We start from the raw sequence: 19718 nt of genomic DNA on the forward strand, positions 1-19718 counted from the left end.
ATAATGTTAATGATCATTTATGCTAACTGATGAGAATGTAGGGAGGGACATAGATGGTTAATGAGAGACTATATGGTCATTAAGAGTAAGGCACTCTAATGAGGATGATTGTCTGAAGTAAGAGTTGAAATTTTATAGTTTGGACTCAGAGTAAGAGTCTGGGTTTATATCCTGCCTGCCTCTTGCTAGATGTATTTGCCAAGTTATTTCCCTCTTTGCGCCTCAGTTTGCCCATTTGTAAATAGAGGTGATTGCATTAATATCTACCAAATAGGATTGTTATAGTTAATGTATAAAACATTTGGAACATATTTGCACATAGTAGTGCTGAATAATGACTATTCTTATTGATATTAGTGTGTTAAAGCTTGCATAAAATAGTGAATATATCCTTTAGTGCTAAGTCAATACCACTACTGGTTATTTACTGTAAACACCAAGTATTTAGCCCTGAAAGTAATCCAAGTCATGACCAAGCGCCGGAGGGTCACTCACAGGAATAAGGGCTGTGATTGAAATCATAAGTTTATGTATATTACTTTCTGACATGATAATACCTGGAACAGCCATCACAATTAGCTCATGTTCAAAGTGAAATCATGGTTCCAAAATGAACACTTGAAGATAGACACCAATGTGCAGGATGCCATAAAAATTCAGGAACACATAGTAATAGATAAGCCCAGCAGTAATAGAGCCAAAGAGTAGAGAATAGGCTAGGAGTCTTGTTGACTCTACTTTAAGCAGCCAAGGGAACTCCATCATCTTCACCAATCGTGATAAAAAGTCACAACCATGAGTATGGTTGGTAGTGCCTAGAGCTTATACATTACAAAGCCCTTGATTTTGCTTTCATTTCATCAGAAATATAATGCAAAGGTTCCAAGTCCTCAGGGAAAGTAACGGGTCTATATTTTTGTGTCTTTGTTTGTTTGTTTGTTTTGGTACTGGGGGAATGAACCCAGGAGCATTTTATAATTGAGCTTCATCCCCAGTCTTTCTTTTTATTTTTTGTTTTGCAACAGGGTCTCACTAAGTTGCTTAGGGCCTCACTCAGTTCCTAAGGCTGGTCTCAAAATTGCAACTGCCTCAGCTTTGCAAGTTGCTGGAATTATAGGTGTGCACCACTGCATCCAGCTAGGATGTGTATTATTTGCAAGTGCAGAAACCAAGCCTAGGGTGATAAGGAGCTGATGTGGACTGTCCACAGGCTCTGGCCTGCTCCTCCAAGTAGATTGTATGTAGAACACAGTAAAACAGCTCGCAATCTGGAGGGAAAGTTGGAAAAAACATGTTAAGACTTGCATGAGAGAGGTGACATCATTCATTTGCTAATTCACCCATCTATTTATTCAATAAATATTTGTTGAATGTTTTTAAGTGCTGAGCTCTGGGTTATAGCAGTGAATGAGACAGACATGGCCCCTAGGCTATTCCAGGCCCCTAGGGTAGATGTTATAATAGAGAAAGTGGGAACACAGACCATTTATGGAAAGAGAAGATTTTAAGCTACATAAGGTGTATGAAAAGTCAAATTCTCTGCAGAAAGAGAACCATCCCAATGTGGAGTCTGTCTCAAGCTGTAATCTATACATTTTGCTGAAGTCAGATGTAATACTCTAAACCACAGGTATATGTTTATCCCGTTTCTAAGCACAAATCAGCTGAGTAATGCTAACTCCAGCCACAGCTTCACTTTCATTCTGTCATGGGCTCCTGGGGCTTGGGTGAGACAATGCAGAGGAAGTCACCAGTGCAGCCACAGGACAGGCCCTGAGCTGAACAAGGGCTTTAAAGTCAGTTGCACACTTCAGATCTCTGCAGGGAACACACCACACTGCAGAGTGGTAGAAAGATGGCTGAAATTTAAAAGCAGATTTCAATTTAATATATGTAGAGAGCCTCAAAGACATATATGAAAGGTTTAAAACACATAATGAAATCCATGATAAATGGGTCTCCCACTCTGTCTATTATCTCATGCCACAATTCTTTGTCCGGTGATCTTCAAGGAAATGTGAAGTTTCAAAATGATGTGGCAACTAGGGCTTCTAGAAATGCGATAGTGCCTGGCACACCAAGTTATTTTTCTTCCAAAAAACATTGGGACCATCTTTTTGCACACTCTTCCCACATCTGATGGAGATCCCTCAGCCACATCCCCTGGAGTTTTGTGGTCTAATATGTCTAAAGACGTTTGTTGGATGGATATATTAAATTCAAGTAGGCCAATAGCATCTTCTCCATTTTACAGAGAGAATTCTGTATGTGCATGCGTGCACGCTCCTAGGGATTGAACCCAGGGCCTCATGTGTTTTAGATAAGGGCTCTGCGACTGTGCTACGCCACCAGCCCACAGAAAGAATCTTCTAAAGTCAGATGTAAATCTCTGTAGCAACTGAAAGAAAGAGGTTGGGGGAGAAAGCAGATAACTAATAGCTCTAAAGGAAAATAGCACGGAAAGAACTGAGATTCATAATTCACACAGATTAAATTACTCATTAACTGTTTGGTCTGAAGCACCGTGCTATTGCTTCATATTTAGAGCATCCCTTAAATAAGATTAATTTTTAGAATGACAGGTAATGCCACTCACAAGGGGAAAATAACTATTTACTTATCATCCTAGATTGCATATTAAAAGGCATTTCATTGCAATTTAATTTGGTGAGTTAGAATCTTCACCCAGAGATCAGTTATCACCATCCTGGTGCGATGCTTGTTAATGAAGGGAAATAGGAAGAAGCAAAGAGGACAGGGAGGATGAGACCCAGCAGAGACCCACAGGTTTGTTGTTGGCCCCTTCTCTGGAGGCACTATTTGGGCTGCACTCAGAGATTGTGCTGGAGATGAGGCAACCCTTGAACAAGGCATTTGAGCCACAGCATTGAAACATGCAATACTGTCCTTTTATGATTTTGATTTTTAATTTAGACATCATGTATTTTCTGATTACAAAATAAACGCATGGTATTCATTGAAAATAATTAAAAACATTTTTAAAAGCCCCAAGGAATAAATGGTAACTTTGAAAATCCTGCACATGAACACCTCCCTTTGACTGATGAGTTATATCTAATAACATTTTGGAATGTTAGAGGACAACGCTTAATGGGAAATACAAAGGCCCTGAAATAGGAGCATCTTGAGGTGTCCAAGGATAATCAGGGAGACCAGTGTTCCTGGAGAAGGAGGTAGAAAGTTAGAAGAGAATGTCGGAGATAATAGGTGCTTATAGATCAGAGTGGGGGGCTAGGGTTTTACTCTGAGTGAGGCAGAAGCAACTGAAGAATGTTCATCAGAAAAGAGACATAGTTTTCTAAAAGGATCTGGCTTCTTGGAAGTAGGGGGAGGTTAGCAAAAGGGTGGATACAGAAAGCCATTTTATTAATGCAGGCAAGAGATGATGATGATAGCTCAGAAAAATACAGAAGTGGTAGAGGTAGTTAAAAAAAAGAGCTTGGATTCAGGATATAATTTGAAGGTAATGCTTAAAGAATTACTGACAAATTGCTTATGGGATTATAAGGAAGAGAAGAGCTAGGATGATCCTTATGTTTCTGTTATGAGCAACAAGAAGGATAGAGTCTCTACTGCAAAGTGGAATAACAGAGGAAAGAGATTAAAGTCAGGACAGCAGGAACTTGGCTTTGGATTTGAGATGTCCCTTAGACATCCAGGGGGTGGTGTCAAGGGAGAATTGGATTTATGACTTGGATTCACTTGGAATTATGAAAAACCCAAGTATTCACTCAGGAAAGAGGAATGCAATTCTGTTTATGAGTGACTTTGAGGATCAGTTTTCTAGGTTCCTGCTAAATTAGGAAGAGTGTTGATTCAAATAATTGAGAGTTTCAAAGAAATGGCATATGCCACTGATATGTGTCTAAAGATGGAAATTAGAAACATCCAGCAGAGAAAACCGCTACCACCCATTAATTACCATCAGAGAAGCAAGCAAAACAATGGAACAATTTGGTTAGAGAACTCATGTTTTTTTCTGGTAGTTTTCACTTTGCAAAAAGTGTTTTCACACGTCTCACCTGATCCTCACATAGACGGAGCCAGAGGAGGGAGAGTCATTTTTTTTCCCCTCACAGGCAAGGAAACTGGGACTCAGTCAAGGTCATAGTCACATGAATATAAAAACTGAGACTCAACACAAGTGTTTTCACTCCAAATTCCAGCTCTTTCAACTTTATCTTTTTTTTTTTTTTTTTAAAGGCAGACATTGCTTTATCAAAAAGGTTGCCTACAATTGAATGCCTCTCAGGAGATTGATGCTGCTTGAGGGGGCTTTCCATGAACATAGTATGCAATGCTTGGCACCTCCCCTTCAGGCAGCTGCTGTTGTTACCCTCACTCTACAGATAAGGAAACTGACACAGAAAGGCTAAACAATTCATCCAAAGTCACAACAAGAAAGTGATGGAATTAGGATTAGAACTCAAGCATTTAACTTTAAAACTCATGTTCTTAACCAATATATTTTAAAAATTCATCTTCTACATATACAGCCTTTCAAGTAGAGAAAATATAGATTGGCTTGATAATATGACTCAAGTTGATTGGTGCTGACCATAGTCCAGAACTCTGATAATTTTGGTCAGTTAAAAGGAGTTTTACTGAGTACCTTCAAAGAGTGGCACATAGTGTTAGACACTTTGAGTAAGGCATAAAAGAAGTTGAGATGTGGTGTCTTCATTTGAAGAGGTTACATTACCAGCTAATGTGCCATCAACTCTCCTGTCTGGCAGCTGTACTGTGACTCTGGGCAGTAAGGGGAAAACATGGTCTAGTAGACTCTAATCCAAAAAATTTTCTCTCTCGCCCACCTTCCCCTGATCCATGGTAAAAGTATACTTGCCTATTCATCTTGGGACTTGATGTATGACCTGCTTTGGCCACTGAAATACTCACAGATACAATCTGAGCAGAGGCTCTGTGTTTGTCTGAAATGTTTGTCTTTGTCTTTTGCAGTTCTTCTGTCTATCATGAGAAGAATATGCACACTCATCTCCCTCAGTAGCCACTGCTTCTGAAGCCTGGGTCCAGACTGAGAGATCCAGGGAGGAGCCTGACTCTGACCTTCAGCCCAGAGCTGTGCTTTGCAGACTCCTGTGAGTTCGGCTGAGCACAACTGAGCCACAGCTCAGAATCATGAATGAAAATAAAATATTTGTGTTTAAACCACTGAAGTTTTTTGGAGATGTATGTTATATTGCCTCATGAGAGAAATAGCTGATTAGTCCATATGGGAAATGTAGATTGAAAATTTACAAGTGTGGTTTGAAAATCTGTTACCACCTATAGTAATAAATTGATGTTGGTATCTGTGAGACAGAAATAATTCAGTTCATTGCAGCCAGCCCCAGTTAATAGTCACACCTTTCCACTGGGCACCATATTTGAAACTAATCTTGAAAGAGAAAACCAAGGGCTTATCCATCTCTCTCTCTCTCTCTCTCTCTCTCTCTCTCTCTCTCACACACACACACACACACACACACACACACAACTATGACAACTGCCTTGGGGTAAGTCCTAAGAGAAAATACACCAAAGCCCTGGTGAAAGGGCTAACTCAAGCAGGTATATTCTAAGTCATGTACAAATAACCAGCCTCTTTCAACTACATCTGATTAGACCAGAGACAGACACATGACCTGAGAATAGCTGATACTAGGCTGGCTTAAAAAAAAAAAAAAAAAAAAAAGATTATCTCAGCCAATCAAATCCCTCTGAAATTTGGAATGAGAAGTACAGAAACTTACAGGGTTCTATAAGTAGTAATACAAAGAAAAACAGAATAGAGACAGAGAAGAGGCATAATTCCTTAAGACAAACTATACAGCTATAGAAGGAAAATTCATGAATGGCTCCTGTAGAGGCCCCCAGGGCTGCCCTAGTTCTAGAACTGCCTTTGAGCTCCATTGTCCCTGAAGCTTGACTCCCGGACACTTCTTGTTCTGGGGAGTTCCTGAATGCTCTGTCCTTTATTGCTCCAAATACAATCTCCCAGTTGAGCTCCAGATTGACCCAAGCTAACCTGGGAATATTTTGCTCCTTACACATCCACTCTGGAAAACTCCCTGGCTCCTCCCCCTACTCACCTCCATTTTTCTGAGAAAGGAAAGGCAGCAGCACTTCTTGCATTGTTTGGGTGACCTCTGATATTGTGACACACAGATGAAATACAAAAAGAATCAGTTGAAATAAAGCATTACCAAAAATGATACTTTTGCAGACTGTTGAGTTTTATAGACTGTTGATTAGCACCCAAGCCACAGAACCAAGCTCAGGATTCAGTGCTCCTAGCAGACACACCTTAGAGGAGGTGTGAGGATGTGGCACCCTGGAAGAGAAAGTTGCAGAGAACGGAGGGTGGAAAGGGGCTCCAGGCTTCAGGGAAATATTATTGTCCCTTACAGTGAAAAGAGCATAGCCAATATTTTTGCATTCTGAAGGGATCTTCTAATTTCTTCTAAAAGTGATACAAACAGATGGGGTTCTTAATATGTCCCATTTTGGAACCTGTATCTCATCATTCTTAAAAGAAAAATGAGTCAATCTTTTTTTTCTCATCATCCTTGAACAATAAGGTGAGAAGTTTTGGTTCTCTTGTACATTCTCATTCCATACACCTAACACTAAGTCAGGGGACCCTGTGGATGACACAAAAGAATGGAAGCCACAGTTATGACTTGGGAGACATCAGTATCTGGTGACCCTCTCCCTGGTTCACCAGATGTGGGCAGGAGATGAGCCTCCTACATGGACACTGTGTCTGGCACCTAGGCCTGAACATTGAAAACCCAAGGGACCATTACTCCAGTGTGTTTATATGAAAGACAAGACTCTCCTTATAATGATGAAACTTAAACTGAGTAATTCCTTTATCAAAAATAACGAGACAAACAAAAAATGTAGCATAAGTAACATAATTGTATACATACAAGGAAGGCTGGTGTGGACCTCAAGAGCATTATGCTGAATGAAAAAAAAAGTCATAAACCATATGAGTCTATATAACATTCTTGAAATGATTAAATTACAGAGATGGAGAATAGATTGCCCAGGGGTCCAGATGGTGGGAGACTGGAGAAGGGGATGAATGTGACTATAAAGGAATGGCAAGAAAAGATATATTTGTAGGATGGAATTTTTCTGTCTCTGATTGCAACAATAGTTACATGTATCTACACATGTGATAATAAAACTATACACTGATATGGTTCCAATGTCCATTTCCTGGATTTGATATTGCACTATAGTTATGTCAGATGCTACTATTAGGGAAAACTGGGTGACTTTTCTGTTCTATCTTTGTAATGTCAAGGAAAGGAACCAGGGGGTGGGAGGTGGAGGTGGGGGTGAAGAGCTGAGGAGGGTTATTGAACAAGTTACATTGTTATATTATATGCACATATGAGGATGTAACAACAAATCCCATCATTAGGTACAACTATAAAGCACCAATAAAAATGTAAAAAGAGAAAAAAACAGACAAAATTACAGCAAATTTAAAAAATAAAAAGTTTAAAAAACAGAGCATATACTGTGATTAAAATAGTGACGAGGCAAACCCCAGTCTGAGAAAGTTTTCTGCAATACATTTATCTCAAAGTGTTCCTATCCAAATACATAAAGAATTCCTGCAAATCCATTAGAAAAATATAAATTAAAAAATGGGCACAAAAATAAAGGATACCCAAATGCCCAATGGGTATTAGAAAAGGTGCTCAACATCATTAGTCATCAAGAAAATGCAAATTAGAACCCTAATGAGATAGCACTACACAACCATCAGAATGGTTAAAATTAAAAAGACCAGCAATATCGCGGTTGAGGAGGGCATAGAGCAATTACAATTTCATGTATGGCACATGGAAGTGTAAATTGGATCTGCTACTTTGGAATACTCTGGAGTTTGACGTCCTCGGGAAGTTGAGATGGTCAGAGATTTATTAGGGAGTACATTTGGAAAGGAGAGGAGAGAAAAGGGAGAGAAGGAAGGAGGATTGTGGTCTACAGTAGAGTCTCAGAAAAGGCATTCCTGTTGCACTGAAGGAACATCAAAGCTGGGTGGCCAATCAGAGTGTTCTAAGTTGGGCTGAGGGGACTTGGTTTTATACCTTAGTGCCCATCAGCCATTAGATGTGGGCTATACTGGGGGAAGAAGTGACCTGGGGTGGGGCCTCAATCAAGCCGATTCCTGGACAGGGCTGGCCATGCAGGCTGGCTTCCCTCCCCCTCAGCTGGCCCCTCTGCCGGTCTCAGTGGTTATCACATGGAATGACCCAGACTCCTATTCCTGAAGGAGCCCTGTCCCTGATTACCATGCTCTTGTCAGGCCCAGGCTGCTACACTTGTCCTTTTGCTACCAAACTTGGGCACTGGAGTCTGAAGAGAGATCTGCGTATTATATTCCTTCCTGCCCTTCCCCGATGACCTGGTAAATTGTTCTTGCCAATAGTGTTTTTCCCCCCTGCCAGCTGGTCTCAACCTAAAACTCCCCAGCAGCAGCCCTAGTTCTAAGGCGCTCTTGCTGTGTTCTCCAGTAGAAAGATTCCCCTTCTGGGAACCAGGACCTCTAAACCCGTGGTTGCACGGGTGGGGAGCCAGAAATCTCTTGAACAATCACCAGGAGTCACATTTGGTGAGGTCTTTCCTCCCTTCATTCCTTGGCTCCTAGACCAATAGACTCAACCTGTTGAGGACCCAGCGTCACATAAAGGTTGTTGATTTAGAGTCACCACCCCATCCTTACAAGGCGCCACTTCCAGCTGTGTCTTTGACAGGTCATTCCATCTCTATCAGGCTGGGTTATATGGTATTGAATATAACTAGTCGATCCCACGGTTACGTGGCCACTCACACAGACCCTTTGCTTTAATGTGGTGTCTCACTCTGTAAACTCCTGGGTAATGGATTTGGCTTAGATTCTTGTGGGCAGGAGAAACCAACCCATATCCAAATATGTATCTGTTACTGTCAAAATGAAACAAGGGCCTTCATTCCGTCTGTTGGATGGCAGGGGTCCAAGGTAATCAACTTTCCACCGACCGACTGGCTAACCCACTTGAAGGATGGTACCCTTTTAAGAACTTCTCTCTCTTGCTAGAAGTTTGGACATTCAGTAGCAGCACTAGCAGGAGCAGCCTTTGTAACTGGAAAATACACTGTTAGTGCCATTCACGGTCTCTATTCCCACCACGGTGATTACTCCATTCATGTGCCTGCCCATTTTCCTGATTCTGCCACGACCGGTGGAAGGGGCTGGCTGATGTCAGCTGCTCAAGTCATTTTGGCCCCTCCGGCTTTCTCATGGTTCTCACAGAGGTGGGCACTCCCTAATAGATGTTAATCGCCACGCTAAGACCTTCAAGCCTTGGGCTCACTCCCGTGTGTTCACCTCTACCCAAGACTTTACTGCTCCTGGTCTTCCTCTTTCTCCTTCCAAACCCTGACCCGTTGACTAGACCATTTGCCACTGCTTAATTGTATCCTATTCTCTGGTCATTTCTCCTGTCAGAAAGTAGATGACCAGGTTCACTGCCCAAAGCTCTCCCCGTTGAGAGGGTCTCCCCTTGTCACTGTCCTCAAGTCACCTGTGAGTGTGAGCCATCGTCCAGTCTGGGGTCATACTCATCCCAACCAGTCCACAGGGATGGAACTTGGGTTCTTCCCCTCTTCTGTCATCTGTCGTCTGGTCATAAAGGATCACTGCGTGGCCATGGAGGCTGAGAGAAGCAATTCCTTTAGCTGAAGGAATTCCAAAGAGGCTGACAGCTAGCATCAGTTCCACAGCTGGGGAGAATATTTGAAAAAGGAGAATCTGGGGGACACGTTACAGTGTCCACCCAAAGTAACAATTTAACATAAACATACTAGGTCCTAGATAGTTCACTCCTAGGTATATGGAAACGAAATGAGTGCATTTGTCCACCAAAAATACATAAGAACTTCCATAGCTTTATTTGTAAAAGCCCCAAACTGAAATTTATACGAATGTCCATTAGTAGAATAGATGAATGAGTTAGGAGCATAGTCATTCAACGGAATATGAAACCGCAATATAAAAGAACAAACCCTCAAGCCCAATAATGTGTAAAAATCTTTCAGACATTTTGTTGAATGAAAAAAAGAAATGCCGGAACCAAAAGAGTACATGCTGTTTTAATTTCTATCCTCTATCAGGGTCAGGCAAAACTAACGTACTGTTAGAAGTAAGAACTGTCTTTACTTCTGGCAGAGTTGGTGAGCTTGCTGGGAGCCTTCTGGGATGGTGGAAACGTTTGTGTCTTGAACTGGATGTTGGTCACATGGAGATATAGATGTAAAAGTTCATTAATCTATACACAAAAGATTTATGTACTTTGTACATTCATTTTGAAAATCTTATACCTCAACTTAAGAAACAATAACATCTGCAACTGACATAGAAAATAAAAGCAGTATACAATTAAAAATAAGGGCTTCCTATGTGGTTTCTTAATTTATGGTACTTCTGCTTTGACCCTCTCTGCCAGTTTTTAAGAGGAAATCTTCAGGACACAAATATCATGCAGATTCCACTTTGCTAATAAGTTACTTGAGGCCACAGGGTTGTGAATTTTCCTGATCTAATTTTTGAGGGTTAAGGGAGTTGAGGAGTTTTTGCTCAACTCTGTCCTTTCTATGGATAGCAGTTTCTCTCTGATCTTCCGGGAATAATTTCCATTTCTGGAACAAACTGCGTCTTGTAAAACATACACACGCTCCAGTTCCCGTTCCTGCACCTCTAAATCTTCTCTTGGAGCTGACGTTCCTCGACCTTCTCTATTGGAAGCATTTGATGTCACTATTTCTTAGCTATTTTCAAACACCCTGTCACTTCCCTTTTCCCATCCCCCAAGGCTTTCTGTGTGCAAGTGATTTAGCAGGACTCAGTAATCAGATATTTAAAGAGACTCAGTAATCAAATATATAAAGGGACAGCATCTTTCAAAACAGATGTTTTTACACAAAACTAACCCCTTTAACACCATGATATGAATTATATATAGACTTGTTCCAGTGATGAATATGCCTGGTATGTTCAGTATTGTGAGTAGAGAAGTGTCATTCAAATTATGCATCATCTCCTTCATATGTAAAATAAAGAAATGATAGTTAGGATTATGTAGGAATTATGTCAGTAGATATAAAATACTAAAACAGTGTCAGAAAAAACGGTGTTACCCACAGACAATTCTGATCAGAATCATGATGTTCACTGAGCATGTGCACAATACACCCGTGAAAAGCTACAGCAGGAAAAAGTCTCATGTGCAAATAACACACCTCGACTGGGAAGGGAAAGTCCCAAACAGGAAATGATCTCCTATTGTTAACAGGAAAAGCAGAGAGTGATTTAAATTACATAGGGAGAATATTGTTTTAAAGATTGAGCTGAATTAATTATTAAAGATGTACGTTATGAGTAGGCAGGATAATATCAAGGAGCTCTAAATTATTTACACTTTATTGCTCTTCTCTGTCTGTGGGAGTCTGACATGCCTCATCTTTCTGGGGGATTCTGTAGAGTGTCCTTGGCTCAGAATATTTTCTGATAATGCATCTCCCCAGGATGATCTTGGAGCATCTTGCTAATTTAAAATAATCAGAATTCCTTGAATTTCCTATCATAAAGATTCTGCATTTAGAAACATCTTCTTTTGTGTTGCACAATATATGTTCTACTTTAAGGAGTGTGAGAGGGAAGGGATGTTTCCCAAAACTATGTTAGTTTTGAATGTACAATTAACTCTGCGATTTCTGAAAATCTTGATGTAAATGGTAAAAGGAATATTTGCAAGGTCCTCCCTTCCAGGTGCACCTTATGGCTTCCCCTACTGGTTCCTCAAAGTTGCACATGGTCCAAATATGCCCACATCCTGGATCATGTTCAATAAGTTAAGCAACCATTGTGTCATGCCTACACTTCTCCTGGACCAGATGCATGTGAATGGGAAGGCGATCAAGTTGTTCCCATGGTATCAAGTTGCACAAATACGAGAAGGGGAGGAGTATTTACAAACAACCATGAAGAGAATTTTGATGAGAGCTTACTGACTAATCTGGGATGTTTTTCCCCCCTCATCTTTACCTGTTAGCAGAGAATCAGAAGAAAGTCCTATGCCAAATTCATCGTAGTGGGTGTCTCTTGAGCATCCCAGACTCACAGTCTGAGGCCCATCCTAACTCTGCCATACCTACCCCAAGATGAAAGACTGTGGGTCCCAAAAAAGGTCAGGTGTCTTGGATAGGTTCTAGAAGAATTCAGAATCCAGTATATCTACCATTTTCTATATTAAAATATTTCCAAGACTATAGGGCTCTGGTTGTAAGAAATAGCTCAAAATTGGTGTTAGGGGTGGGCGTTGGGAGGGGGGAGTAGAACAATTATACAGGTTTTTCTATGACCATAACCCTATAAACAAATTTCTGCTCTAAGAGTCTCTATTTCTAATTTGGCTTCATTGATAGTCTTTTGATTAGGAAGAAAGCAGGAATTTGGGGGACATGATCAAAAACCTCCCTCAGGGACCGTCTATAGCACTTCTTTATTTTCTTTTTGTAATCTTACCATCATCTCTGGAGATCTGGCTTCTACCTGACATTTTGGCCAGCTACTGTGATCCTAATGAGGTCTTCAGATTTTAAGAAGATACACAAGGAGATGCAAAAAGTTCTGATTGCTAATTCTCCCTGTGAATCCAAAAGTCATCTTCCTTCCTGTTAGGGGGTTTGAACAGGCAAGCAGCACCTGATAATGACTCTGCTGGGGAAGATCTCAGTATTGATCTTGAAGGGATGTGGGCCCCTTCTCCAAAAAGCCTGGAGACAGAAGATGTTTGACGTGACAACAGCCTGAGACTCCCTGTCTATATATATATTTAATTTTTATTGTTGGTTGTTCAAAACATTACATAGTTCTTGACATATCATATTTCACACATTTGATTCAAGTGGGTTATGAACTCCCATTTTTACCCCGTATACAGATTGCAGAATCACATCGGTTACACATCCACATTTTTACATAATGCCATACTAGTGTCTCTTGTATTCTGCTGCCCTTCCTATCCTCTACTATCCCCCCTCCCCTCCCCTCCCATCTTCTCTCTCTACCCCATCTACTGTAATTCATTTCTCCCCCTTATATTTTTCCTCCTTTCCCCTCACTTCCTCTTGTATGTAATTTTGTATACCCCTGAGGGTCTCCTTCCATTTACATGCAATTACCCTTCTCTCTCCCTTTCCCTCCCACCTCTCATCCCTGTTTAACGTTAATCTTCTTCTCATGCTCTTCTTCCCTACTCTGTTCTTAGTTGCTCTCCTTATATCAAAGAAGACATTTGGCATTTGTTTTTTAGGGATTGGCTAGCTTCACTTAGCATAATCTGCTCTAGTGCCATCCATTTCCCTGCAAATTCCATGATTTTGTCATTTTTTAATCCAGAGTAATACTCCATTGTGTATAAATGCCACATTTTTTTCATCCATTCATCTAGATCTGAAGGGCATCTAGGTTGGTTTCACAGTCTTGCTATTGTGAATTGTGTTGCTATGAACATGGATGTAGCAGTGTCCCTGTAGTATGCTCTTTTTAGGTCTTTAGGGAATAGACTGAGGAGGGGAATAGCTGGGTCAAATGGTGGTTCCATTCCCAGCTTACCCAGGAATCTCCATACTGCTTTCCAGATTGGCTGCACCAATTTGCAGTCCCACCAGCAATGTACAAGTGTACCCTTTTCCCCACATCCTCGCCAGCACTTGTTGTTATTTGACTTCATAATGGCTGCCAATCTTACTGGAGTGAGATGGTATCTTAGGGTGGTTTTGATTTGCATTTCTCTGACTGCTAGAGATGGTGAGCATTTTTTCATGTACTTGTTGATTGATTGTATGTCCTCCTCTGTGAAGTGTCTGTTCAGGTCCTTGGCCCATTTGTTGATTGGGTTATTTGTTTTCTTATTGTTTAATTTTTTGAGTTCTTTGTATACTCTGGATATTAGGGCTCTATCTGAAGTGTGAGAAGTAAAAATTTGTTCCCAGGATGTAGGCTCCCTATTTACCTCTCTTATTGTTTCTCTTGCTGAGAAAAAAACTTTTTAGTTTGAGTAAGTCCAATTTGTTGATTCTAGTTATTAACTCTTGTGCTATGGGTGTCCTATTGAGGAATTTAGAGCCCGACCCCACAATATGTAGATCGGAGCCAACTTTTTCTTCTATCAGACGCCGTGTCTCTAATTTGATGTCAAGCTCCTTGATCCATTTTGAGTTAACTTTTGTGCATGGCGAGAGAAAGGGATTCAGTTTCATTTTGTTGCATATGGATTTCCAGTTTTCCCAGCACCATTTGTTGAAGATGCTATCCTTCCTCCATTGCATGCTTTTAGCCCCTTTATCAAATATAAGATAGTTGTAATTTTGTGGATTGGTCTCTGTATCCTCTATTCTGTACCATTGGTCCACCCACCTGTTTTGGTACCAGTACCATGCTGTTTTTGTTACTATTGCTCTGTAGTATAGTTTGAAGTCTGGTATCGCTATACCTCCTGATTCACACTTCCTGCTTAGAGTTGTTTTTGCTATTCTGGGTCTTTTATTTTTCCATATGAATTTCATGATTGCTTTCTCTATTTCTACAAGAAATGCCGTTGGGATTTTGATTGGCATTGCATTAAACCTGTAGAGAACTTTGGGTAATATCGCCATTTTGATGATGTTAGTTCTGCCTATCCATGAACAGGGTATATTTTTCCATCTTCTAAGGTCTTCTTCTATTTCTCTCTTTAGGGTTCTGTAGTTTTCATTGTATAAGTCTTTCACCTCTCTAAGCCAGTTCTTATATCTGTACTCTAATACTTGTGTCTTTATTGAAACTGATGGCCATACCAAAATACTATAAAATAGTTAGCTTATAAATAACAAACATTTATTTCTCACAGTTTTGAAGTTTGGGAAGTCCAAGATCAAGGGGCCAGCAAAGCCAGAGTCTGCTTTCTGATTCATAGATGGCACTTTCTTGCTATGTCTGCGCAGGGTGAAAGGGGGGAGGTAGCTCTCTGGGGTCTGATCCTGAAAATGAAATCTCACCTCCTAATACCATCAACTGGGTGATTAAGATTAAAACATTCTAATTTTGGAGAGACACAAACATTCAGACCATAGCACTTCGTTTGGCATTGATTTCCAGTCTCTCAGAGACACTCTTATTCAAATGAATTAACTCAGAAGAGCATCTCCAAACGAATGAGTGTGGATCATTTTTACTCTTCCTCTGAATTCCAGTAGATATGCTCCCCCTGCCCTTGTCCCTGACACCCCTGCTCCCTACAGGGAGGTCACTGAGGGCCACCTCACTCCCATTCTCCCTGTCCTCTCCTCATTTTTGGCCCGCATCTCTGAACACCGTCCAGATCCTCTGCAGTTCTTTCCACAGGATTTCTGAACAACCCTAATTCTACATTCTGGACAATTCCTGGCCGTCTGCTCTTGCTCTTTCCGGGAACACTGGATGAGGCCTTGCCAGGACCCAGGTCCTCAGCTGCTGCCGGCCAACACATTGGCAACCCCTCAACTCCACCGAAGGTCTAGTCATTCTTAAGCCTCAGTTTCCCTTCCCCTCAGAGACCTCAGGAAGTCTGTGTGCGTCTTTCCCCCCTCTCCTTGACGACGTGTTGCTACATACTGGCATTCTCTGGCCAGATACCCACCGTTTTCTCTCCCCTCCTACGCGAAAGTACCCTTTTTTCTCCGGCAGAGACCTCATGTCCCTGACGTCCACTTTCAGTTCCCTCCTCCCTTCCCCTAGTTCCACTCTACAGCAGCTTGTGTGAAGGGTAGGAGGGGCATCTGGGAGGGGAGGCCTGGGGAAAGGTCAGCAAGACCCAGGCTAAAGGGTGGCCATTCCTGGCTTAGTCAGTGAGGCCCCTGGAGGAAGCGCTCGGGCAGACGAGGAGCCACAGAGGCACAGTCCCTTCTTAGATTTGTTTCTACCGCATCGAAAACCTGTCTTTGCATCCTACTGACACCCCCCACCCAGGGCTGGGTCCTCTCCCCAGACACCAAATAGCAGTAGGTCCCCACTATTGTCAGCAATGATAACAGCAGACCCATGCTGACCACTCGTGATGTGTAAGCTTGGTACCACGAATACTTCACCTAATGCGGACTTGGAAGCAATTCTATGACTCTCCCTACTTCCCAGATGAGGACTCCAGAGTCCATGGAGACCAGGGCTCTGATCCCTGATCTGGAGCTTGCTTCAGCCCCGAGCTCAAAACTGAGACTGCCCTGCCAGCTTCTCTTACTTGTCAGTTTAGTTGGGAAATGGCAGCAGCTATCTCGGAGGCGGGGACACTGAGTAAATCAGCATTGACAGGCACTGTCAGAAGAGCAAGGCATTCTGCCCCCGTCAGGCTGATCCTGTCCTCCACGTGAGAGCTCTGGCCCTGTCACTCTGGGCCATCATCTGGCCTGCCCTCGTGACAGCCCTTAACATTGTCCTCCTCTTTTCCCACAGGAGCAGACCTCAAGATGGGCATCGTGTGTGTCTATTTATTTGGAGTGGCCTCTTTGTGTTCAGCGTAGAGTGTGTTTATTTCCCTCAGACAGGGGCAGAGACAGCTCTTTGCCTCATCCCTTTTGGGAAGTGCAGCGCTCCTCTGCTCTGCAAATGGCTGAGCAGGGGGCTCCTCCTGGCTGGGGCTGTCTCTGTATCCCTTCCCTTTCGATGGCCATCCTCTGTGCTTTCAAAGGTCCTCAGGCACATTCCCTTTTCCTAAAGGATTGTAACTGCACGCCTCCTGTGACCACTCCTAGAACAGCGGTTGCAGCCTCGAGCATAGAGGAGAGGGAAGAAATGTTGGTTGAAAGAATGAATGAATGAAGCTCTCAGTACTCACTGTCAGGGCACTCGGCCGTGATCTCCTTAGAGAGAAGCTGCTTGCTTAGTTTCAGGGTAGAAGGATGGCGGCGGCAGCACTGCCTGACAGTCTCTTGATAGTTTCTGCTTCATCCAGACCCCCTCTGGCACCTGCCGAGCTCACACACACCAGCTAGGTCAGAGGCTGCTATGGTTTGGATCTGGACTGTTCCCCAGGGGCCCGTGTTTGAAGACTGGGTCCCCAACACAGCAAAGTGTAGAAGTGGGGCTTTGGGGCAGTGATTGGATCATGAGGGCGCTGACCTCATCAGTGGATTAATCCGTTTGATGGATTAATAGTTTAAATGGATTGCTTGGAGGAGGTGGGGACCGTAGGCAGGTGGGGCATGATTGGAGGAAGCAGGTCCTGGATGCAGGTCCTGGGGACTCTATCTTGTCATAGGATCCTTCCTCTCTCTCTCTCTCTCTCTGCTTCCTGGCTGCCATGAGCTGAGATATTTCCCTGGGCTCTGTCCTTCTGCCATGATATCCTGCCTCACCCGATGCCCAAAGCAATGGAGCCAGCTGACCACAGCCTGAAATCTCCAAAACCATGAGCCAGGATAAACCTTTCCTCCTGTGGGGTATTTTGGTCACCACCACGAAAAGATGACTAACACCCAGATAGCCCTCTGGGCATTGAGCTCTTTATACCCCAGTCCACCATTTCTACTTAGGGGCTGGAAAGAAAGCTGATCATTGTCCTTTCACTTTTTCAGACTGTCCTTGGGACTTCTTAGAGTCAGTATGACAGTCATGGAGTTCGTCTCAGGCTGTTTGGCCAGTCCAGGTAGGTGGGTCTCTGAATCCCATACAGGGTTCTGGTTGAGATGTGAAACTTCAGTTTGGCCAGTTCTGGAGGGAAGAATAAGGCTTTATCAAGATCGCCAGGCAGAAAGGGTTATTTATAAACCCATCCGCTTATCACCAAGCAGACTGTTATCTTTGCCAAGGAAGGCCTTTAAGATTTCTCTGCTAATATTTGCTTCATCATTTCAGACAGTATTCAGCTAGGCCTGGCCAGACAGTTATTTCTGTCTGGGAACAAATTCTGTGTTCAGAATATTGCTCGGCTCTTTGTTCTTTTCCCCGCCACACTGCCCACCTCCTAGCCTGACTCATCTCTTCTAGAACCTTCACTGTCCTTCCTCAAACCACCGGGAGTGATTTACTAAGTGCATTTCCCAGCCAGCTCCCAGACGCTGGCTAGAGAGACCAATTTACAGGAACAAACTGTCCCCAGTGTAACTGGGTCATGCTCCAACATTTACTTGAGAATCAGCCATTAGAATTAACAATGTTTTTTTTTTTTTTCATAGCAACAATGGTGCAGGGAGGGTCTCAGGATATCCCCCACAAGCCATGTAATCCATAACAAAACTGAATTGTAATACCAATGAGGGATCTAGAGACAGAATATATGTAGGTGTGAAAGAGGGAATTGTAGGTGGTTGGGTGGGAGGGGAAGACAGGAGAAATAGTGCTGAGGAAGAGAAGAATTCCCTCTCCCAACCCCAGTGACATGCACTCTTTGTTAATACATTTCTAGTCCTGGGCCACAGTTAATAGTAAACAGGTCTTGTGCATGCAGTCTCTTGTGGCATTAGAGCTACAAATGACTGGAGTTCATGATCTGACCTATGATAAGTAAACTCACACCAACTTAATGTAGTAACTAGAATAGAAGTGACTTGTCAACATTGCCATCCATCAAGCCCCCTAGATAAGCATGTTACTGCCAGTGCATTTCCTCTCTGGAAGCAAATTGCAAGGGAAGCTGGAGAGCATCAGAAAGCTGTGTGGTGGGCTTCGGTTAGTTTAGGGCATCAATTGCCACCAGTCAGAACAATTTTAGACCTCTCCTTGGACCACACTGTGCTTAAGGAAAGCTGAGGACTTATTTCTTCACTCTCCCTTTATTGGGCTTTCTGGCCCTTTGCCATATGCATTCTGGTTCTACTGTAGTGATATAGGTGGAGTATAGCTTGTTGAAATACTTGGACCATAAATGTTTTGGATTTGAGATTTTTTTCTTATTTTGGGATATTTGCATAACTATAATGAGATATCTTGGGAATGGAACCTAGTCCAACCACAAAATTAACTTACATTTCATATATACTTTATACACACAATCTGCATATAATTTTATACAATATTTTGAATAATTTTGTGCCTAGGACAAAGCTTAATGGTGTGTAATTTTCCACTTGTGGCATCATGTCAACATTTTAAAAGTTTCAGATTTTGGATTTTTGGATTAGGGCTACTTGATCTTTATCTTCTATCAGATCAGAATCAAACTGATAGGTCTGGAAGTCATTCTGATTCTTTAAAGTTGATGTAATATTACTGTATTTTGATCCAACGTGAAGATTTTCAGGTTTAGCAAGAAACAATTAAATTTCTATGTTCTTGGGGATCTTTTCAATCCCAATGTTTCCAATCCCCTGCACACATATTAGCTGTCTGAGATCCTTTACAGAAGTAGCAGAAGTCTAAAGCAGAATGGAATACATAAAGAAATAATATAAAGAAATATAGAGTCATCTGCTCACTTCTGTCCTTAATTAAACTCCCTTTCTCTTAGAGAAAAATGATCTCAGCTGGATGTTAGAAAAGCGAACAAACTCATTTGTGCTAGCATGTGAATGGCTAGCCAATCCTTGTGAAAACATCCTTAGAGCTTTTTTTCTTTTTGAAAGAGGGTAGAGGGTATATACTAAAGCATATGCACATCTAGCCAGTAGGATTTCTGGAA

This window comes from Callospermophilus lateralis, chromosome 5 (assembly GCF_048772815.1).
Source record: "Callospermophilus lateralis isolate mCalLat2 chromosome 5, mCalLat2.hap1, whole genome shotgun sequence".
In the NCBI taxonomy this organism is placed as follows: Eukaryota; Metazoa; Chordata; class Mammalia; order Rodentia; family Sciuridae; genus Callospermophilus; species Callospermophilus lateralis.